The sequence below is a fragment of the Euprymna scolopes genome, chromosome 13, assembly GCF_053919585.1.
Source record: "Euprymna scolopes isolate OS-2025 chromosome 13, ASM5391958v1, whole genome shotgun sequence".
In the NCBI taxonomy this organism is placed as follows: Eukaryota; Metazoa; Mollusca; class Cephalopoda; order Sepiida; family Sepiolidae; genus Euprymna; species Euprymna scolopes.
In genome coordinates, this window is record NC_136494.1 from 7,143,944 (window position 1) to 7,168,502 (window position 24,559).

Consider the following 24,559-nt stretch of genomic DNA (forward strand, 5'->3'; position numbering starts at 1 on the left):
AGACATACACAGAAAAAATTGGACAAATATGGTAAAATAGTCCTAAAAATGGAGTGTTTTTATTAACCCCAAAAGAGCCCCTATGGCACACCCAAGAGTTATCGCGAAGTATAGACAAACAAAATTATATAGAAATCAGTTAGTTACAACTTTTTAGAAAGTTTTATAAAAATCCAAGGTATCAATTTTTTTTAATAAGCACAAAAGTGTCAATTTTAGCCATTTTAACCAGAAAGGCCCCTCTACTGGGGGCAACCAGAGTTTTCCCGGAAAATCTGTTCTGCTACTTTTTTTACTTATATGTTTAATGTTTGTGCAAAATTTCTAAAAATTCCATTAGTAGTTATTAAGAAAAGTGCAGACAGACAAACGGACAAGGGTGAATTTACAGGTCCACCCTCCTTTTGTCGGGGGGAGGGGCCAACAGAAGGTGCAAATACCATTCTATGGGGTTAAACGTTTGGCCAATCGGGGAATATGCTTGGCCCATCTTCGATCTTGCTGGACGGAAAGCTGTAACGAAAATTCTAGCACAAATAACAGACCTCGGGTTGATTTTGGCAACCTTTATTCCAGAATGTTGTTCCAGTCTTTGAAAGGTTGAACGCTGATACAGTCCTGTCTACATCTTAATTATCAATTTTGACCTTGCTGGTTGCCATCCCATCTATCGACTGTCTCTCTCAGCCGCCCGTTATAGACTGACTACTAATTAACTTTCCAAGGTGTCACTAAACTCGTAACTAAAAATCCTTGCCTGATCTTTTGTCACATATCTTTGGTTATTAAAACCAAACATTCCAATCCTATATTATTAAACATCCTTGTAAACATTATAATTTTTACACATTTATGGCTTAATTATTTCTATATTAAATTCCAGTCGTATTTCAAAACATTTTTCTGTTATTATTTCTACATTAAATTCCAGTCGTATTTCAAAACATTTTTCTGTTATTAAGACACTTTGTTATTTCCATAACATTGTCACCAGTTCAAATGTCGGTCACTCACCTCTCTACCGAGACATCCGATATTGCCCAGGCCATAATATAACATGATGACTTCAAAGAAAGATTAAATCTGACCAGTAAAGATAAACGTGTGCAGAATAGGAGACCTAGATGGTATAGTCATGTTAAAAGGATAGATTAGAGTTCTTGGGTTAGTAAATGTAGACCAGTTGAGGTAGCAGAACCAATTCATAGTGGAAGGTCAAGGAAAACCTAAAAATAGTGATAAGTAAGGCTATGACAACAGCATATTATTTTCCTTGTTTTGACTCTTGAATATATATCCATGTTTTTATATAGACGGATGTGGTTCTCGGTTGATTAAGTGTCTAACTGTGTCAGATATATACCCGAGAATGAAAAGAATATATAACACACAGCCCTAGTGATAAGAATAGATTTGAGAGATGGTTGGTTGGTTGGTTGGTTGTTTTTGTTTTATGGCATATCAACTCTTTTTAGGTTATTTAATGCCGAATCCAAAGATTTTGAAGAAAATTTTTTTAATAGAATATATTTGTTGTTTTCAAGTCGGTTTCTATTTAACCCATAGTTGGGACCCTAACAGGTACTACCACTCCGAGTCAGAGTGGACCTGGGAGCAATGCCAATTAAAGGGTGACTCCACACTTCCCAAAGCCCGCAAGCTCGGGCCTCACCACTGGATATAGTTTAAGGTCATATCCAGGACCAGATTTGAGAGAAAGAGGGATAAATAAAAACCTGGCCAAAGATTTGGAAGTCAATTTCTTAAAGTCATCGAACGCATGCCAGCATGTAAAAAAGATGGGCGTAAAACGGAATATGATGACGATTACATTATCTTTAGCTGAATGAAAAAATGAGTCTATTTTCATAAATTTGAAAAAAAATATTTTAGAACAATTACTAACAGCTCATCAGCAGCAGCACTTATTGTTCTCATTGACCCCCCAAATCAAAATACAATACAAGCAAACAATGAACAGAATACACTCAACTAATTTCGGCAGGATGGGGTCACTGGTTTTCTAGTTCAGTGGCTCCTATAAGAAATATTGTTTTTGGTTTAGCAGCATAAATGAACCGTAATACTAGACTTTGGCCTATAAACTTAAATTCTAGCAAGCAATTACTTTCCGACATGAAATTTGTTATAGACCTAATATTAATCTTGGACTTAAGTCGTATTTTCATCCACAAGAAAGGAGTTGCAACATGGATGTCAATTATTTTATGATGTTATTTTTATTTTTAACTGAAAATATTTGAAATCCTTAAATATTGAAATACCAAATAAAATAAAGTACATTAAAATTAGTGATGTTTCTTTTCTATAATAGTGGCTCCTTCAGGTAATACTGTCTTTGAAATGAACTATAATAGTTGATTTGGGCCTATAAATTTTAATTCTAACCAGGAATTACCTTCAGATTGATATTTAAAAGGCTTTAAAATCACATTCAAATTTTCCCATGATGAATAAATTCATGTTTGTTTTTCATAGTTTCAGAATTTTTGAGATGCTGATTGGTAATTTGGATTATTCAAATTACTCTTCTCATCTTGGTTGTTATGTAAATTTTGATCAGAGTAACCTCTGACCTTCTTCAGATGTATCTTCTTTGAACTTGGGAATCTTTATGTCGACCTGAGGAACCCAAGTTTAATAGTTGACAGCATTAGTTAAACAGTTCTGAGTGGGTTCAATTCTTACTACTTACACTTGTTTTAGCATTCACCCCGGAGGAGTTGGGCTGGCTTCATCCAGAGAATTTGCCGCATCGCAAACAACTGCTGACCAGGTGCAACAGTCCACCACAGTAACAGATACAAGTGTTAACCAATCACGATTCATGCAGCAGACCCAGTAGAGGCAAGGGTCCAGTATCAGTTCAATACGAGTTTATGACCTGTGCAAACTGGAAGCTTTTGACCACCAATGTCTACGCCGCATCTTTCAGGTTTGCTGACACTAATTTGTCCCTAACGTCACTATTCATTTGTGCTGCCAGATACCATCCCTCAAACAGACATTGATGGTTTGGTTATACTTTGAGCAGGCAACCAGATGACCTCATCCATGCCAACATCAACCAAGCCCCACTCGAGGGTCGGAAGAAATGACATTGTGGTCAGCTGAAAAACTGGCTCAACACGGTGAAGTAAAATACTGATCTAATCCCGTGTTTTCGCCTCTACGGGGTGTACCGTTAGAACTGTAAATGGCTGGACCCGATATCAACCACAGCTTCAAACCGACATGCCTGGGCATGGTTCAACTGACCCACACACAACAACAACCAGCTCAGTATTATGTTTCACTGTTCTCAGCTAGGTTTTCAGTTAACCTTTACAGCATTTTTTCCAACCCTGATGAAGGGCTGGTTTAATGACTTTGTGGATGAAATCATTTTAGTGATGATGGCGGAACCAACAAAGACATCTCGAGAGAAAAGTTTGCAGCAGAGAGGCAATGTTGCAGTGAAAAGGAACAAAGGCATTTTGAGATGAACATGAATGATGCGACGCAAACAGCAGGGATTGAATACCTCAAGCTTTTGTATGGCGCTTGCTCTCATCAAGCAGATTCGACAGCTTTACAATAGGATGGTGCGGACAGATGCAGATTTTAGTACAAAGTTTTAAGTCCTTCCTATTGACACTTCTACCTAGTCATGGCTGATGGAATGAGAACAATTTATTCTTGTGAATTAAATACAAGGTTCAGTTCTGAATTCTGTGAAAGTTCCTAGTTTGAAAAGATGTACCTGAAGGAGTTTGGCCAAAACATAAATATAACACGATGAGAATATGGTTTTGAATTTTTTTAGATGAGCATTGATAATTCAAATTATTTGGATTATTCAGACTACTGTTCTTCTCTTGAGTGTTATTTCCACGTTTCAATCGACGTAATCTCCAACCTTTTTCAGGTGTATCTTGTCTAATTCAAGAATCTTCCTGTCAAACTCGGGAATCTGCACAGAATTTCAAACGGAACACATTATTTAATCTATGGGGGTAGCATGCTCTTGTTTTCATCAGTGATGACTGGATATGTCCTAAACAATTTGCAACTGTATTTTTGAGTATCGCTCACACTCCAGAATGTAACATAACAGAATTTTACTAAGTAATTTATCTATGGTCCTCAGAGGTAAAAGTTTCAATCCTCTGTGCAAGCGACACTCAAAAATGCAATTACCAATAACTTAGAACTTCTATCCAGGAATCAAATGTCTTTAATATTTTCTCAAAGTGGCACATCGTCACCATTAAAACTACAAGTCATTTGATATTTTTTTTTATTCACACACTTATGTGTTGTCTATCTAAAAACTCACTTTCTCATGAAACGATGCACTTTTGAAAAGTATGTTGTAGTTTGCTTCAAACATTGTGCATAGTGTGTAAAACGTTGTGTTTGAAGGTTATAGGGTTATGACAATGCAGTTTAGTAGAAAAACACTGTTGGAGAAGAGACAAGGTAAACAGAATAATTGACAACTAGCAGAACCAGTGGAAATTCCACGGTAGTTGAAAATTTTAAATAAAATGAATAAAAAATAAAATAAAACAAAAAATGATTAATTTAAAACAATTTTTTGGAGCAAATTTTTTGTGAACCTTTTTAAAGCTAAAAAGAATTGATTTATAAAAATTTGAGATTTTTTCAATGAAAATTCAACACAAAACATTTTTTTTTCCGGATAATTTTTTATATAAATCATAAAGGAACAGATGTCAATTCACTTGCACATTTTTCTTTTTAATTTTTTAAAGAGAAACTCTAATAAAAAAAACAACTTACAGTCTCTTCTCAACATGACTTTTTAAAACTATAAAATAAAATAATCAATTTGAAAACATAAACAGATAGCCATGTTTTTTTTTCTTTTTTTTTTAATTTTTGGAGAGTAAATAATTTTAACTTTTAACTGATAAAAAGCGACTATAAAGGGAGGCAATTCGTTTCTCATTAATTAATGTTTGCAATGATGTTTTCCTTTTTGGTGGCACCAAACGTAGAGACAAGTAAATTAATATTTAGATACTGAAAGATTTCAATAATTTTCAATTATAAAGTATTTATTTACCAACATAATGTGTCAAACCAGGATTGTATAATAGTATTATGTTCTTTAAATATTCGAGGTATACCTCATCTTCAGACAGAAATAAAAGTAAAATTATATACAACCACTTGGTGGAGGCATGTTTATGCCAAGAGTCAGAAGTAGTCGGATAGCAGTAGAGTAAACTCTCAGAGGCTTTTAAGTTATTGTTGAATGTGGATCAGCATTTATGTTTGTTATTATTATTATTAATTATATTATTATTATTATTATTGTTTTACCAGTATTAATTATTATGTTTCACCAGTATTAATTATTATTATTATTCTTATCATCATTATTAATTATATTTTACCAGTATTAATTATATTATTATGTTTTACCAGTATTAATTATTATTATGTTTCACCAGTATTAATTATGTTTTACCAGTATTAATTATTATTATTATTCTTATCATCATTATTAATTATATTATTTTACCAGTGTTAATTATATTATTATGTTTTACCAGTATTAATTATTATTATTATTATTCTTATCATCATTATTAATTATATTTTACCAGTGTTAATTATATTATTATGTTTTACCAGTATTAATTATTATTATTATCATTATTAATTATATTATTATATTTTACCGGTATAAATTATTATTATTGTTTTACCAGCATTAATTATATTATGTTTTACCAGTATCAATTATATTATTATTATGTTTTACCAGTATTAATTATTATTATTATTATGTTTAACCAGTATTAATTATTATTATCATTATTATCATCATTATTAATCATATTATATTTTACCAGTATTAATTATTATTATTATCATCATTATTAATTATATTATTATATTTTACCGGTATTGATTATTATTATTATACCAGTATTAATTATATTATGTTTTACCAGTATAAATTCTTATTATTTTACCAGTATTAATTATATTATTATGTTTTACCAGTATTAATTATATTATGTTTTACCAGTATTAATTATATCATTATTATTATTATCATTATTATATTTTACCAGTATTAATTATATTACTATTATGTTTTACCAGTATTTATTATATTATTATTATGTGTTTCACTTCGATGTAATTATACTTATTTATTATGCATTTCTTTTTGTAACAGAAAATAGCAGCAGCAGCTGAAGGATGGATGGCAAGCGATTGTATTAGCAGCAGGAGCAGTATTTGAACGTGTATGCAAATTGGCAAATATAATCAGGCTTGAATCTGAAGAAAAAGAAAACAAAGACATCACGTGGTCAGGGAGAAAAAAGTCGATGTTGAAGGAGTTGGACATGTAAAGTGAAGGAGAGAATGGGCCAGCTGTGCGCAGTGTGTGGTCAGAAGAAAGAGAAACCCACCAGGCTAGATGGACATGTGGCAGTGAAAGACTTTAAGTCGTGTTGAAACAGGAGAGTGACGGTAATAAAAACTTTTGTCAAAAAAGAAAAAATGCCGACCCGGATTTTTATTTATTTATTTCTTTTGTTGGTTTGTAATTAGTGACACTCAATATGGTTTCCGTTCTGCTAGATCTACAGCAGATGTGCTTACAGTTATATCTCATAGGATTAGCAAATCTCTCGATGGAGGCAACTTTTCTAGGGCAATCGCTCTTGACATATCTAAAGCCTTTGATAGGGTATGGCATAAGGGTTTACTTCATAAGATCTCTAGCTACGGTATTGCTGGAAATGTCTTCTCAATTATTAAATCATTTCTTTCTGACAGGTTCATAAGAGTAGTAGTTGAGGGGCAAAAATCAGAAGCTCACAGTATTAATGCCGGTGTCCCTCAGGGGTCAATCCTGGGCCCAACTCTTTTCCTGATCTACATTAATGATCTTCCAAATCACATCCTTACATCATTTGTAGACATCTATGCTGACGACACTACCATTTATGGTAGCATATCTAAGACAGTAAACGACCAAGTTCTCTCCAATTCTCTCTCCTCTGATCTTGAGCACGTAGTACAATGGGGTAAAGAATGGCTGGTTACTTTTAATGCATCTAAAACCAAGCTTCTCTCTTTACATCATCAACATTCTGATCCACATCTGACATCAATTGAAATGAATGGCTCTCGTCTTCAGGAGGCCTCAAGTTTTGACAAATTTCTTGGCTTGACCATTACTCCTGATCTTAAATGGAACACGTACATCAAATCTGTTGCCAAGGCCGCTGGAAAAATGGTCGGATCTTTCTATCGATCCGGTAGATATCTCACTGCTGATGCTATTCTCTATCTATATAAGAGCCAGGTACGTCCAAGGATGGAATACTGTTGCCACATCTGGGCAGGAGCTGCTAGAAAGGACTTGGCCTGCCTTGATAGAGTTCAAAATAGACTTCGTAGCCTCGTAGGAGATGTCCTTTTCTCTTCCTTGCAACCTTTATCTCACAGAAGAGATGTTGCGAGTCTGTCTCTGATGTATCGTTATTTTCATGGAAAGTGTTCGAATGAGCTTCAATCTATGGTCCCCCCTCGCCAAACTTTCACAAGAAACACTCGTCTAGCTGTAAACACTATCAATAATTCCCCCCACTCTTTATCTGTGCCTAAACCTAAACGTAGATTCCATGAACAAAGCTTTTTTTCTTAGAACTGCACGCCTGTGGAATTGTCTTCCGTTTTCCTGCTTTCCGGCTGACTACAATATGGTTGTCTTCAAGTCTAACGTAAATAAGTTCTTGATGAGCCGTTCCATATAAGTTATCAACTTTACCAAATTTTCATTACTAATGATTACTATAATGTCCAATTTCTACTGTACACTCTTTAACCCTTATCCTTGAGTGGCCTCTTGGCCTTGATAATGTGGTGATGCCTATGTAAAAAAAAAAAAAAAAAAAAAAAAATTGCAACATTACATTTCTTTAGTATTCACCTTTCTTTGTTTTTCCAATACATACATCTGGATATGATGCAGGATCATTCCCCTTTAACCATACTCTTTTAAAAGAGAAGACTTTGTTGGTTTGGTCACACTGCATACTATAGCACAGGAAAACTAACCACTCCAAGATTGGTAAAGACTCCCGAGAGGCCAGCTGAAGACATGATCGCGCACCATTAAAGCCAACATTGAGCCTACCTCCGGTCCACAGATCTACGAATCTGGCCTGCCCATAAATATCTCGGCAGCTGTGGATTGATGTGCATGATTTGTGTTCATCTGGGATACTGTGTTCTATGAGAGGAGTCCTTAGAACAGGTTGGTTGGTTGTTTTTGTTTTACAGCATATCAACCTTTTTCAGGTTATTTAATGCCGAATCCGGTGATTTTGAAGAAAATTTTCTTTTAATAGAATATATTTGTTTTTTGCAAGTCAGTTTCTATTTAACCCATAGTTGAGACCCTAACAGGTACTACCACTCCGGGTTAGAGTGGACCTGGGAGCAATGGTAATTAAAGGGTGGCTCCACACTCCCCAAAGCCCACAAGCTGGGGCCTCACCACTGGATATAGTTTAAGGTCATATCCAGGACCCCCATTGAGGGACTTTTACCCTCTGCAAGAGGGGGGGGCAGTCGGCGTATTCTAATGCCCCACCGACAGGGCCGCCTTAGAACAGGACATTCACCCATCCTAGATGAAAGTTGTCAAGTTTCTTTACTTTCTTTCAGGTATCTACATATGTTTGTTAACCAGCTTTTAAGGTCTTGTTGCTGACAAGCAATTTTTTATTTTTTTATTTTTTTTTTTATTACATTTTCACCCCAAACAAGGCACATTGCCACTTTGGTGTAGGGGGCTACTATCAAGGGCAGCAACTACTGGGGCACTATGTTGGGATTTGGGCAGCAAGATGTCAGTTCACGTTACACTTGAACTTCTGCATGTCAGTACAGTTAGGGAAGCAGTGACCTGGAATGGAATTCCAGTCTAGCAGTTCTGGGGAAGAAACTGCTGGAGTAGAAAGATTTTTTACATCTAGGGATCTCTACTGTGTGGAGGTGGGATTTAGCTGCCTGTCGGGTTTGTCTACGTCGTGGGGGCACAAGTGTCTGCAGTTCGTCAGAGCATTCACCATTAAAATACTTGTAGAACAGGCAGAGGGATGAAATGTTTCGTCGATGGGACATCAAGCAATAAAGAAATGTTAAATTTTAAATATTAACTGTTTCTCTTTCTTTTCCAACACACGTACCATATTCGTTGATAAGATAATACAATGGTTGTGAAGTGTACAGAAAAGAATAATACATTCCCAACACATATGCAGCTTGAAATTATAAAGTGAATATCAAATATTTATACTTTACTAACAGGGAGGTGACACCTGGCTTTGCCCGGTCGTAAAATACACTTAATTATAATATTTTAATTCGTCCAGATTTCGCATATATTATTATAGAGTCGTGATTTCAAAAGTAAAAAAAAAAAAAAAAGTGTTTGGGTGCCATCAGCTAGAATCAAAACTGAAATCAAAACTGTAGCATTCAAAGCTGGTGACGTTACCACTGTACCAACATGACACACATATGAACTGATTAAAAATAAACTAAGATGAATATACAAAATGTATAATGATGTTTTAAATTTTACTCCTTTTTGATCCCTTAAAAACTATTTTAACCAGCTAGAGACCCATAAAAGAAAGGTCCATAAAAAATCCAATCATTTGAGGACCCTAGCGTCACTCTGCGACTTTTAGTTTCAGAAGAGATAGAGTTTGAAAATATGGAGACAGACAGACACAGTAAGTTTTATAAATTAGATATATGTTTAAGTTAACTAAAGTACCTGTCTATGTCGGATCTTGCAACTGTTCTTGATTTTTATTGCCAAGATTAAAATTTAAGACCTATTAAATATGTGACACAATAACAAGTGGAGGAGTTTTTGAAAACCCCACACGGAAAAACCTACCCGTATTTTTCCGTGGGAGGAGAGGAACACATGTCAAATCAAGTTGGTGCTATTTCATCTGGAAATGTTGGCACACATAAAACCTAGAGATTGACAGATGTTTATAAAATCTCAGTGCAACTGGGGTACACAAGTGCAAAAAGGTCAAGTTTGCTTCACAGACACGATTTGACAAACAAAATAACATTTCAGTCACTTTGTTTTTTTTATATGTATCTATCTATACCTCTCTTAGTTAAGATTCAATTGCAGTCAGTAATGGACGTAAAAGTTGAAGCTAAGATGCCGTTGCAGTTGGAATCTCGACCTTGTTTTGAGTTAAGACGCTCCTTAATAGCTAATGTAAAAGAATTTCTATTTTTATAAGAAAATGTCTTCGTCACATATTTTAGAAAGCATTCAATTTCAGTACAAGTCCTCCCAGTAATAATGCCGACAGAACTCAAATAAAAGACTTGTCAGTTCACTTAATACTTTCCACAATGTAGGATAAACGTGTTACTGTTGGCCAGACGTCATATTGTATATCCACTTGAGACAAGGGGCATAACTAAATATATAGAAGAAGGCCACCAAGTTTGACAACTTTAACTTTAACATTGCTGGTGGCTTCCGGTGTAAGTCAAAGTTTCAACCTCTATCTCACAGAAGAGATGTTATCGTTATTTTCATGGAAAGTGTTCCCCCCTCGCCAAACTTTCACAAGAAACACCCGTCTAGCTAAAAACACTATCAATAATTCCCCCCACTCTTTATCTGTGTCTAAACCTAAACGTAGATTCCATGAACAAAGCTTCTTTCTTAGAACTGCTCACCCGTGGAATTATCTTCCGTTTTCCCGCTGACCACAATACGGTTGTCTTCAAGTCTAACGTAAACAAGTTCTTGATGAGTCGTTCCATATGTTAACAAATTTACCGAACTTTCATTACTAATGATTACTATATTGTCCAATTTCTACTGTACACTCTTTAACCCTTATCCTTGAGTGGCCTCTTGGCCTTGATAATGTGGTGATGCCTGTGTAAAAAAAAAAACAAAAACAAAAAAAAACCATACAAAAAGCAAACAAAGAAAACAGCTTATTAACACAAGTCTCTTAGAATTTCAGTAAAGACTCATCTTTGTCAAACAGTTTGCAATCTGTTCCTGTCTCCTGGTTCACTCAATTTGGATTTCTTCCGTTACCAATATTTCCTTTACTCTGGCCACATCAACTCTCAAACGTCTGTCATTTAGATTTGATGATGTTAAGGTCTCTACCAAAGATGCGTTGTCTGTTTTGCAAAGTACTTCAGGCAACTTGGGTAGTATGAAAATTTCTTGCAGCATGGCAGTTAACCTGCATCAGCAGCTTCACTGAGTGGAAGAGTCTCGGATACCAACGGGCTCTTTGTTACTCGGTCAAGTTTTTTTGACGACCAGCATACAGGAGCTAGTCTTATTATAACAAAGATGATAAATCTGCCCTGTTAGGAATATAGAATCTAGTTTTATAAGTTTCTCATCATATCTATATATATATCTAGAAAAGTGAAATTGTGTGTGTATTTCCCTACCAAACTACTCTGTCAATTTTCTGTCTACAGACTCGAGATTTGGGAAAATCTTTTTAATCGGTTTTCAGCCAGAAATTTGGCTATCAAGGGGTCAAAGTCCAACAATTTGACCTTTGAAAACTCTACCAAGCTCCTCTGCCAATTTTGGGTCTAAACACTTGAAATTTTAGATATAGGTTACTTGGACATGAATCAAACTTTTTAATTTGATTTGAGCCCAAAACAAAAAATGTTAAGGGGTCAAAATTGGGGTCAAAGTTTTAAACAATTTGACCTCTGCGGTCTGTACCAAATTATGCAACCAATTTTTGGTCTAAACATTTGAAATTTTTTATAAAATGCATTCAGACATGGGGCAAACTTTTTAATCATGAAGGAGTCAAAGTTCAAAAGATTTGACTTTTGTTATCTCTAGCAAACTATTAAGCCAATTTTGAGTTCTATTTGAAATTTTACATAAAGGGTATTCAGAAATTCAGCAAGCCTTTTAATTAGTTTTGGGGTGAAAATTTAATTGCCAAGAGGTCAAAGTTTACAGAGTTGACCTTTGCAGACTCTATCAAACTCCTCTGCCAATTGCGTGTCTAAACACTTGAAATTTTAGATGTAGGTTACCTGGACAGGAGTCAAACTTTTAATATATATATATATATATATATGCACATAAAGTTATGAACAGTACATAGGGTTCGAGTAAAGCTAGGTTGAACTGCTAGTATATATATATATATATATATATATATATATATATATATATAGGTAAATTTGAGTTCTGCATCATGCAAAAATAGAAATGACCAAGTCCATCATTTGCCTCCACCCCACCCCTCCATTTAGTCCCAAAAGTTCCCAAGGCCTTAACATATTTAAATTTGAGTTCAGCACCATGCAAAACTGCTAAATAGACATACACAGAAAATTTGGGACAAATACGGTAAAATAATCCCCAAAATAGAGTGTTTTTATTAGCCCTAAAATAGCCCCTGGGGCACACTCAAGAGTTTTTACGAAGTATAGACAAACAAAATTATGTAGAAATCAGTTAGTTATAACTTTTCAGAAAATTTAATAAAAATCAAAGTCACCAATTTTTTTTAATAAGCACAAAAGTGTTAATTTTAGCCATTTTAACCCGAAAAGCATCCATATTTTTGCATTTTTAACATGTTCTAAAACAGTTTTATCTGCTTATTCAATGTTTCTATAATATTTATACTTCTATTTATATACATTAAGATTTTTATTTTAGAGTGCAGATTTGGAGTGGAGACGAAATTGAATAAAAGGTGTGTGTGTGTTTTAAATTGTGTCATGTGATATTATTTGTTGCTATAATTTCTATTTTGTAACCGCGCAAATGTGAGATTTGTACAAAATGCAATTAGCTTTTCAACCAAAACACTTAAAGTGACATTTAATCGAAATGTTATCAAAATAGCAAAGCAATGAAATAAAAACGTATTTAATCATTTCATTCTTAATCTTTGCTTTGATGAGTTTTAGTCAAGAGTTTCTTATCTTCATTAACTGGCTGTTCTAGTTTAAAAAAATACATAATTATAAATCGTGCAAGGAAATTTGTGCTTTTTAATGCCATCCCCTACCTATATTAAGAATGGCTTTCTAAAATCAATTTCAAATCATCACCCTTGTCTCTTCAAACTATTTTACTTGTTAAATTTTCACGAAAACCATTTGTCTAGCCGAAACCACTATCAGTAATTTTACCCCCATTCTTTAGCTGTACCTAGGCCTAAACGTAGATTCCATGAAAAAAACCTTCTTTCAACTTCACGTCTGACCTGTTTCTCTGCTTTCCAGGTGACTACAATATGGTTGTATTCAAGTCCAACGTAAACAAGTTCTTGATGAGCCATCCCCTTAAGTAATCCTATTTACCAAATTTCCATAACTAACGATTATTACGATATTGTCGCACTGACTACCGTGCACTCATTAACTCTGATCCTCGAGTGGCCTCCGGGCCTTGATAAGTGGTGACTCCTTTCTCAAAAAAAGATAGCGTCGCGAAATCGTCGCTCATAGTTTAGTTGTAAAATATGACTTTCTTATCTAAAAATAAAACTAATGGATCCATGTACGTGATTTTTGGTGTATGATACTTTCTTTCCGTCACGGGTACATACACCATATCGATTTATATTTATTTTATTTTATTTCATGGCAGGTGTGGGTGTTGTAGACAAGCACCACATAAAAAATACACATTTCAATATATTTAGAAAAAAACAACTATTTGATTTATTTTTGTAAAAACAATAGATATTTTTTTTTAAAACAATTATTAGTACAAGTCCAGAGTCCAACCGAATTAAAAAACAAAAAACAAAAAAAAAATCTTTATGATGTACGCATCCATGAAGTAATTTTTTTTTTTTTTTTTTTGTAAATGAGAAAATCAATTTTATGAGGACGCAATAATTTTAGGTCTTGATCCGTCTAAAGGAAGACAACTCAATTTGAACTACCGAAACCAACATTAGCCTTGTAATAGCTACAATATACTATTAAAAATCACTAAAAAAACAATCTCATTATATAAGGGAAAAAATCCTTATATACTACGTATCGGTCATAGAACGAAAATATATTCCTAAAGACACATAAATTTTTGTTTTAACCCTGGACATGCACATAATTATATATATAAAAAAAACAGTATTCATATATGTGCCGCGCGCGCGTGTGTGTAATATCGCCACCACTACCAGCAACGGTGTGCCCCAATTAATCATACAAAATTTGGCTCAGTAGTGCCCCCCCCCCAAAAAAAAAACAGCACCCGGTGCCAGCTGCCTATGAACATTGCCTATTCACTGCTACTAATAATCCCTTCCCTCGCCAGTCTTTCTCAGCACATTATTTGACTCTCACTTGAAGATGTTTCCAGAACGAAGCGAAAACGTTTGTGACACGTAGAACATACTTGAACATTTTTGAGTTTTACACAAGAAAAATCGAGAAAATAAAAAAGGTATAATTAAACTGTAGGAGGAAGCTTGATGGAATATCAAATTCACAAGTACTTCTAATTGCTTTAACTGAAAAAAAAAAAAACAAAAAAAAAACGAAGAGCCATACTATCATTATTTTTATGGCAAGTGCTCGATTGAACTTCACTCTATGGTCCCTCCCTTTTGCCAAACTTTCACAAAAACACTCGACTATCTACAACCACTATCAACAATTTTCCCCACTCTCTATCTGTGCCTAAATCTAAACACAGATTCCATAAACAAAACTTCTTTCCTAGAACTGTTCTCCGCCCGTGGAACACCGTTTCACTGGTCTGCTTCCCAATCAATTGCAATATTGTAGCCTCCAAGTCTAATGTAAACAAGTTTTCTTAAATAATCCTTGTTCTACTCAATCTAGACCATTAACAATTGCTACAATACTACCTTAACTCTTACTCTCGAGTGGCCTTCGGGCCTTGATATGTGGTGAATCCATTATAAAAAACTTCATATAAGGAGTTAACACGAACGAAACATGATTATCGCAAAGACAGAAAATGCCTACTGACTGACCTTAGTCGTGAAAAGACTAAAGATGTAGGTGGATGAAAAACAGTCAGCAGGAAGAGATTTCCACAATCCTACAGTTCTTGGAAAAAAAGCTACTGGAATATTAAGCTGTATTAAAATGTGATATGAAAACAGGTTGATGGAGACCACTAGACCAACAAATCAAACAAGCTGGAACAAAGGAAGCATCGATACAAAAAAAAAAAAAAAAAAAAAAAAAAAAAAAAATGAAATTCAGAGCTGAATGTGGGACAATGTACGACCCAGGGTACTCATCCAGTTTATCATCCAATCTCTGTCAAATTTACGTCTGCATCTTTTGGCAGTTGATGCAAGCAGCTGGAAGATACCAAAGCAAAGACTGCCAAACAATTAATTAAAAATGCAGTGGCTCCCCTTTCCCCCATGTTAAGAATGGCTTTCTATTTTCTAATGGAAATCGCTCCAGACAAAATTATTGGATGTAAACAGCTAAAATAAAAAAAAACAAGAAAAAGAAAAAAGGGTGCTTCTTCGTTATTGGAGCTAAAATCCGAAATCGAAAAATTGAATTTTCATTAAAAACTAATGTTATCTATTTATATCAACTAAAAGCAATGTTATCTATTTGTCATGCCGCAATTAATTAAATCTTACTGCATTATTACATAAAACATGTACTTTCATGATAGGCGGCAAAATGGTCGACCAACGTAAACACATGAGAGGTAACTCAAGGTTGCCGGATTATAAACATATTTGAAGCCAAATTTTTCAGGGAAAAGGGCCAAATGGGAAATGCTCTTTATTAATCTTATATATATATATAAAAGCGAAAATGTGTGTATGTATGTTCGTTTTTTTGTGTATGTCCAAGAAAGGTTTTTTTCCGAGAAGCGGTCGGTCGGCTCACAACTTCTTAAAACTTTTTATATCACATATAAATCATAATATCTACGAGTTAACAATGGAGCTCGCCTGTCTATTTAATTTGCTCGACTTTGAAAAGATAAATATTCAACATTTTTCGCTCGCCGCATGTGGATTAGGCTTTTTCGTATAATAAAAGCGACACTAATTCTGGCGGTATTTTTCTGGTCGTGATCGCCGGAAATGTCCGAAAGCAATCAGCTTTGATCAATGTGAAAATTTTCCTAATATCAGACAATTGCTATTCAATTTGGAAAATCCCCTTGTTATGGGGAGTTGACCCCCCCACCCCCCATCATCTTGGGAAAATAATAAAAAAAGTCTTCCCGCAGTAAATAAACTAGTACCCCGCAGTCAAAGTTGACCTCATTAAGTCATTAAAACGTGCACCTGCCAATTCTAAATAATTAAATAAATTCAAACGTGTTTCCGTTAGTATTTCATGGTGGCCCAGTGGTTAACGTCGCACGTTTTTTTTTTCACACTTTAATTTACAACTTTGCTTCAAGGGTTCGGGTTCGATCCTCATACTTACCTACCAAAACTTTTTTTTTTTATTTTAATCCCCCACCCCCACAAACACCCGGGTGTTTTGATTTACCCAAAAGTACACCCACCTCCAAACACCCGGACAACGCCGGGTACCCCCCCCCCACTAGTATTATATAAAGTAAAAAGGACTATATTAAAGGTGTTAACTGAGCTGAATTGAAGATTTAGCTCCCAAACATTAAATAGTAATAGGTGGGGGGTTCTAATAGTTTTGTATTGTTTCCTTAACACTGAAGTAAAGAAGTTTCCTATGAAGTTGAAATCAGGCTTTATGTTTTTGAAGGAAATGAAAATTTTCTTAGATAAAAACACTTAGACTAAGGAATAAAAAAAATCTACCGTTTTTAGATTTTTAAAACGTTACAGAGAACTTTAACGAACATATGAAAATGTTATGCTTAAATAATTGTTGATAAATTTGTAGACGAGTATCCTCAGTAAAATTCCACTTCCTCAAAAAATAAGATTCTTGGGTCATTGTGCATCTATGTTACCACACTGAAATAATATTTAGAAAGCCAGCCTTAACATGGGGAGAGTGTTTTGTAACTATTCTGTACTTTTTCGTAACAATTTAATAAACAAATATATAAAAATTGAATTTAACTTGAAAATACTATTTAAAAAATTAGTGCAGTAACATGTAACGCATAAACACCGATTCTTTTTTTCTTTGGGCAATTACGTGCTGGAAAAAAAGAAAATAATTATTTCAGAATTTAGAGTGAGGGATTCATTTTGTAAATAAATGTTGAAAATTATCAAACACCAAAGTAGTGAATAAATCAGAGTTGGGTCTGGTGTTAAGATTGTGAAATTTCCCCAGCTAAGTTCTAAGCAAATTGCAATTGTATTTTACGTGTTGCTGTCACTGAGGATTGAACTCAAGAAGAGTGTAACTTACAAACTGAATGGTACCAAGTACTTTTATGCACCACGCACCGGTTTGAGTTCAGCAAGATACACCTGAAGAAGGTCGAAAGCTATATCAACCAAAATGTGCAAATAACACTCAGAATGAAAACAGTAGTCCGAAAAATCTAAACAATACGATACGCGAAAGAATTGAGAAAAAATAAATGTAAATTGTCGAAAATTCTCTGACACCAAAATAGTGGATAAATCAGAGTTGGGTCTGGTGTTAAAGTTGCGAAACATTCCTAAATCACGACCCCCCCCCCCCAGCTTTGTCAGGAGTCAAGAAAACAAAGACTATAAATCATAAACCTGTGCATCAAAATTCTAGTGAAGGTAACAAATTACAAAGTTCTCCAGAAATAACTGTCGTAAAGATAACAAATAAAAAGGTTCTCTAGAAGAAACCGTCATTAGAATGTCTCAGAGTCCCAGAAGTTATCCACCCAAATAGTTTGGTGTGTGGGTAACGGAAGCACACCTAGGTATTTTCAGGCAGACATGACGTCCCAAACGAACCCACTCAAAGACCGCCACTGGAAGGAAGCAATGCTCTTAAATAACAACTGACTGTCACATATGCAAATCACTTCCAGCCAGCAGCAGGTATAAGCTAGAGGTAAAACATCACCAGGTCTTGCAAAGTCAAAAGAGAATCTGACCCTCCTCTGATCATCAACCTTTTCAAGTCAAAGGAGTTGTTTAACTTATTTTTATCACATAAATAACGTAAAGTCAAATTTGTAAATATTTGAAATACAAATTTTAAAGGTCAAAAAGCAAAAAAAAAAAAAAAAAAAAAAAAAAAAAAGCAAAATTCATGAAACTTGGCTTTAAAAGGGTCAATTTGGCAACACTGAAGTAATTCATAGTTTGGAAATCTATTTCCATTAATAATTAATTTTCTACTTTATCGTTTTTTTTGTAATTTTTTGATATGTTGCTTATTTCGACATGACGATTGGTTTTAATTAAAATTCAATGTTTCGATTTCCGCTCTAATAACGAAGAAGCGCCCAAATATAATAAATTTTATTTTTATGTTGTAATAATTTTTCTACTCAATTATCATAATTTTTGAAAATTATACTAATTTCGACATGACACGTAAGTACATTATGTTTTCACCTGAAATGCGTTGGTTTAAAACATCACTAATCTACATAAGCACCAAAATAAATTTTATTTAACTTTATAAACTGTCATCAATTGTTAAAGTTTTCATTTTCTATAGAGTTTACATATAATCGCATGTTAAACAAAATTTCACTTTTATTTTTCTATTGACAGTGTTGGCCAAAGAGTAAATGGTGCTTATTCAGATTGGCACTTATGGCGGCAATTAAAAGGTGTGAGAAATTCTACAATTATAAGCAAGCCTCTCATTGGCCGATTTGGCCACCCACTGTCGTTGTTTAGACCAATCAAACTGGTCGATGTTTTAACCGCCAGTGATGAGCTTGGTAGGCTTTGAATGCCTTTTCTCTTTACAGGCAGTTCCAGTAAGGCAGCTGAACGAGAAGGATGCAGCTCAACTCTTTCTGGATACGAGGCATTGGATGCCTCTTTTTGTCTCCTTGAGACTTTATTTTAAAGTCTAAATGATTAAGCTAAGTTATTATTATATATGCCTTCCAGAGACTAAGGTCAGAATGATCGACATTAATGACTTTTCCTCCAAATGAACATTAATTATGAACTTGTGTAATATCGACTCAAGTCAGAGAATTGAATCTTTTCATCATACCAATCCCTTCAAACGGCTGCAGTTAATCCGATCTTCAAACGGTGCTGTGCCTGAATACCAGTTTCTGATAAAGATAAAAGAACTATTACCTTTCAAGGTTGTTACCAGCTCTGTTCAGAGGCAAATTGGGCATTTCCTTTTTTGCAACGAAGAACCAGAACAAGCACCCATACTTACAAAACTGTTTAAACGTTGTCTTAAGGAGAATTGCTTCCCATCACCCTGGAAAATCTCATCAGTATGCCCTGTATTTAAGAATTCAGGTGATCGTTCATCCCCCTCTCAATACAGGCCAATAAGTCTCCTGTGCGTCATGAGTAAGTTGCTGGAATCTGTGTTAAATAGAGAAGTTATCAACCATCTCAGCGAAAATAACCTTCTTAGTGACACACAATATGGTTTCCGTTCTGCTAGATCTACAGCAGATGTGCTTACAGTTATATCTCATAGGATTAGCGAATCTCTCGACAGAGGCAACCTTTCTAGGGCAATTGCTCTTGACATATCAAAGGCCTTTGATAGGGTATGGCATAAAGGTTTACTTCACAAGATCTCCAGCTATGGTATTGCTGGAAATATCTTCTCAATTAATAAATCATTTCTCTCTGATAGGTTCATAAGAGTAGTAGTTGATGGGCAAAAATCAGAAGCTCACAGTATAAATGCTGGAGTCCCTCAGGGGTCGATCCTGGGCCCAACTCTTTTCCTGATCTACATTAATGATCTTCCAAATCACATCCTTACATCATTCGTAGACATTTTTGCTGATGACACTACCATCTATGGTAGCACATCTAAGACAGTAAATGACCAAGTTCTCTCCGATTCTCTCTCCTCTGATCTTGATCACGTTGTACAATGGGGAAAGAATGGCTGGTTACTTTTAATGCATCCAAAACCAAGCTTTTATCTTTACATCATCAACGTTCTGATCCCCATCTGGCATCAATTGAAATGAATGGCTCTCGTCTTGGGGAGGCCTCAAGTTTTGACAGGCTTCTGGGCTTAACCTTTACTCCTGATCTTAAATGGAATACGTACATCAAATCTGTTGCCAAGGCCGCTGGAAAAATGGTGGGATCCTTCTATCGATCCAGTAGATATCTCACTGCTGATGCAATTCTCTATCTATATAAGAGCCAGATACGTCCAAGGATGGAGTACTGTTGCCACATATGGGCAGGAGCTGCTAGAAAAGACTTGTCCTGCCTTGATAGAGTTCAAAATAGACTTCGGGGCCTGGTGGGAGATGTCCTTTTCTCTTCGCTGCAACCTCTGTCTCACAGAAGAGATGTTGCGAGTTTGTCTCTGCTTTATCGTTATTTTCATGGAAAGTGTTCGACTGAGCTTCAATCTATGGTCCCCCCTCGCAAAACTTTCACAAGAAACACTAGACTAGCTGAAAAAATTATCAATAATTTTCCCCACTCTTTATCTGTACCTAAACCTAAGCATAGATTCCATGATCAAAGCTTCTTCCTTAGAACTGCACGCCTGTGGAATTGTCTTCCGTTTTGCTGCTTTCCAGCTTTCTATAATATGGTTGTCTTCAAGTCCAACGTGAACAAGTTTCTGATGAGCCGTTCCACTTAAGTTAACAAATTTACCGAACTTCCATTACTATCGATTACTATATTGTCCTTTTGACTACTCTACACTCTTTAACCCTTATCCTTGAGTGGCCTATCGGCCTTGATAAGTGGTGACGTCTATGTAAAAAAAACAGTTGAGATAAAATATCTCACAAAGGAAAGAAAATAAAGAAATGTATGTATTCGTTAAATAATTGCAATATATAAGCTAATGTATGTATTCGTTAAATAATTGCAATATATAAGCTAATGTATGTATTCGTTAAATAATTGCAATATATAAGCTAATGTGTGTATTCGTTAAATAATTGCAATATATAAGCTAATGTATGTATTCGTTAAATAATTGCAATATATAAGCTAATGTATGTATTCGTTAAATAATTGCAATATATAAGCTAATGTATGTATGCATTAAATAATTGCAATATATAAGCTAATGTATGTATTCGTTAAATAATTGCAATATATAAGCTAATGTATGTATTCGTTAAATAATTGCAATATATAAGCTAATGTATGTATTCATTAAATAATTGCAATATATAAGCTAATGTATGTATTCGTTAAATAATTGCAATATATAAGCTAATGTATGTATTCATTAAATAATTGCAATATATAAGCTAATGTATGTATTCGTTAAATAATTGCAATATATAAGCTAATGTATGTATTCGCTAAATAACGAAGATCATTTTTTTTTAATATGTCGTTTTAAGCAAAAACAATATTATGTACTTAATGTTGAAAATAGAATCAATTTTCCAATTTAACAATCCCCTATAAAATGACAACTTTTATAGGTTTTCCGGTATACTGAAAACGAATATCACATTTAAATTTGCTGTAAACGAGCAGTTTTTTGTACATTAAGCAATGTAATTCCTTATGTTATCAGTGATGGCCATTTCTGTATGTGAAAGCGCATATATTTGACGATTTGTGATCGTTAAGGTAGAAAGTCAGTAAAAAAAAACTTACTGAAAATAGTAATATATTCAAAAATAACGAAAATTCGTTGAGTAGCAGAAAGTTATTTATTTATAGTTAAAAGTAATTTTTACGGAAAATTGGGAAAATTGTATTTTCCTTAGATGTTATAAAGTAGGGCGAGTAGCAGGGGACATAACTCGCATACAACTTTTACATTACATTTTCATGGCGACCAAGACTTTCGCCGCTTGTGCATTTTTGACACCGCGCTATTTTAAATAGATTTACAAGCTTCACGAAATTTTTTTGGGGGTAAATTTTTACGACGTGTCCCAGCGTATTATAAACACCCAAACCTCCCCATGTTAAGAGCGGCTTTCGGAATAAACATCACTACCTCCAACCTTGAAAACCGTTCTTAACATGAAGTTGAGGGGGGTATTCCGAAAGCCGTTCTTAACAAGGGGTGGTTGGGGGTGTTTATACTACGCTGGAGCACATCGTAAAAAATACCCTTTTTTTAATATTAAATTGTTGGGTGGAAACACAGAATAGTTACAAAACACCCTCCCCATGTTTTCAAAACAACGTTATTATTTCATCAAAGTGGCAAAAGTGCACAAGTACTCTTTGAAACAAACAATCTTTTTTATTAAAAACACAATAGCAGTTGTTCTACTCAATGAATTTTCGTAATTTTTGGATATATTACTATTTTCGACACGATATTTAAGTGCGTAATATTGTTTTTGCTTAAAACGGCATATTAAAAAAATAAAAAAAAATAACGACCTGTCGAACCTATCTTAATAACAAGTACCAAATCTGATGAGATAAGGGGGTGACAACTCAAATCGAAGTGTCAAAATAAAATAAAAAATCCTAAAAAACTCAAGCTTATGTTCAATTGAGTTTAGTAGTAAAATCGCTAAAAATCGTAAATTTGGATTTTATTAGTTAAAAAAAAAATACTTAATGGATTTACGTAATTTTTGGAATATGACATTCTTGTTCTGTAATGATTACATATATCATTACGATTTTTCGGCGCATCTACACTATTGGGAGGAGATTTTGTAGTCGATAAATGGAGTTTTCAGATTTAAAAAAAACAACAAAAAAACATGGTTTCAACTGATTTTTTTTGTAAATTCTAATAAGTTACAACCGTAGTTTCCAAATTATGCAGTCGGGATTACCGAAATATTACTGAATTATTTAAAAAAAAAAAAAAAAAAAAAAAAAACTTTAATCGTGGTAGTAGGTAAAAAAAATTGCCGCTATCTTGTTTAAATCGAAACGGAAAATTACCTTCCATTTTGAACTCTCCTGTGTCTTATGATCGTTTTCATCAAATTCTATTTCTTTATTTTCTTTAATAAATAATTTTCTATCTTATCGATTTTCGTAATTTTTGGATATAATCATCTTACAAATACGAGGAATACGTAGATACCATTGTTTTCATGTGAAATTCAGTTTTACGATTTCAGAAATTTCGTCCCAATAGTGTAGAAGCACCGATTTTTCTGATATATATATTTGTAAAAAGAACCCAGATAATTTAAAAATATATGAAATGAAATAAATGTGTTCAAAATTACTTTAAATTCTAACAAGTTGGACTTTATTACTATTTTTTTTTAAATAGCCCATTAAAATAGTTTATAATGAATGAGATTTTTTTTTTTTTTTTTTTTTTTTGTTTTGCTATTTTCTTTTCAGGACATGTCTAAAACTCTGGAATAAAAAAAAATAAAATAAAAATAAAAACTCGTATTTCATATTTCATTTTGAAAACCAAGGATTCGTCGATGTCCACAAACGAAACCAACTTTTAAAAATACTCGATAGTTGTACACAAAGACAGGGATCAATTAACAAAGAATATAAGATTAAAAGTCGATCCCCCAGTTTAAGGACACAAGGAACTAAAAAGATTAAATGAATCACAATATAAAATAGCAACAATTACGTACAAAATAAAAATCATCTATACTTACAAATTAATATTATGCAGCGTAAACTCCACGATAGACAGGAATTAATCCGCTAAAACACATGACAACCAAAAAACCTAATGGAATCTAACAAAAAAAAAACATTAACAACTTTGAAGAAAAATTCCGTCTGTCAGTTTAAAGCAGAGTTAATATTGTGACAGTTTCGTATGCGTTTTCAAAATGTCTTACACAAGAACTTAAAAATAAAATATATCATTAGTTTCGTGTTAAAACGTATTTTTACATGTTTTATTATGAGTATTTCTTAAATCTAAAAAAAGGGGGGGGGTCAGATCTATAAACAAAGCCAGTACTTCCTTTCCGGTTAAATGAAGACGTAACCGGAATGAATCACGACCGACGTAAATAGAAGTAGGCCTAGCTACTGAAAGTCACGTGAATTTCTGCCGTCACAATATAAAGTTCAACGGCATAAACCACGGCCATCGAGATATAGAAGTCTGTTAACTGAAAAATGCCTGCAAGCAATGTAGGTAAGATTTGTCGAACTGTTACTGTCGATACTATATGACGGCATTTTAAAAAAGAGCATTAAAACACGTTAAAAAAAGAAAAGAAAGGCACTCGATTCGATTAATAACGAAACTGAACTTTATTCAATATAAAATATAAATATTATCTATGTAAAATTACTTAAGGAGAAATCTTTCATGACTGAGACAATTTTAAGTTTTGTTCCTATCCAGAATGCTGGGGAGCTGGATTTTTTCTCCACGAGATTATATGTTGAAATATTTAAATAACTATTATTTTTAATACAGAAATTATATTTAAAGTTTTGGTTTTCTGTTCTTCTATGTTAAT

The 24,559-nt window shown here is 33.9% G+C and overlaps 1 protein-coding gene across 16 annotated transcripts in view; it reads right to left on the reverse strand.

Moving 5' to 3' along the window:
- The window catches only part of LOC145291930 (1-phosphatidylinositol 3-phosphate 5-kinase-like), a 279,737-nt gene extending 255,672 nt beyond the window's left edge, over positions 1-24,065 (reverse strand). For 13 of the 16 annotated variants that reach the window (XR_013869501.1, XR_013869499.1, XR_013869500.1 and 10 more), the window contains exon 1: positions 23,735-23,896. The gene's annotated coding sequence lies outside the window, so the exon portion shown is untranslated. Of the gene's footprint in view, positions 1-23,734 lie in introns of all 16 variants that reach the window. The other 3 variants (XR_013869506.1, XR_013869503.1, XM_080137845.1) reach the window with 1 other exon arrangement.
- Positions 24,066-24,559: the final 494 nt, after the last annotated feature.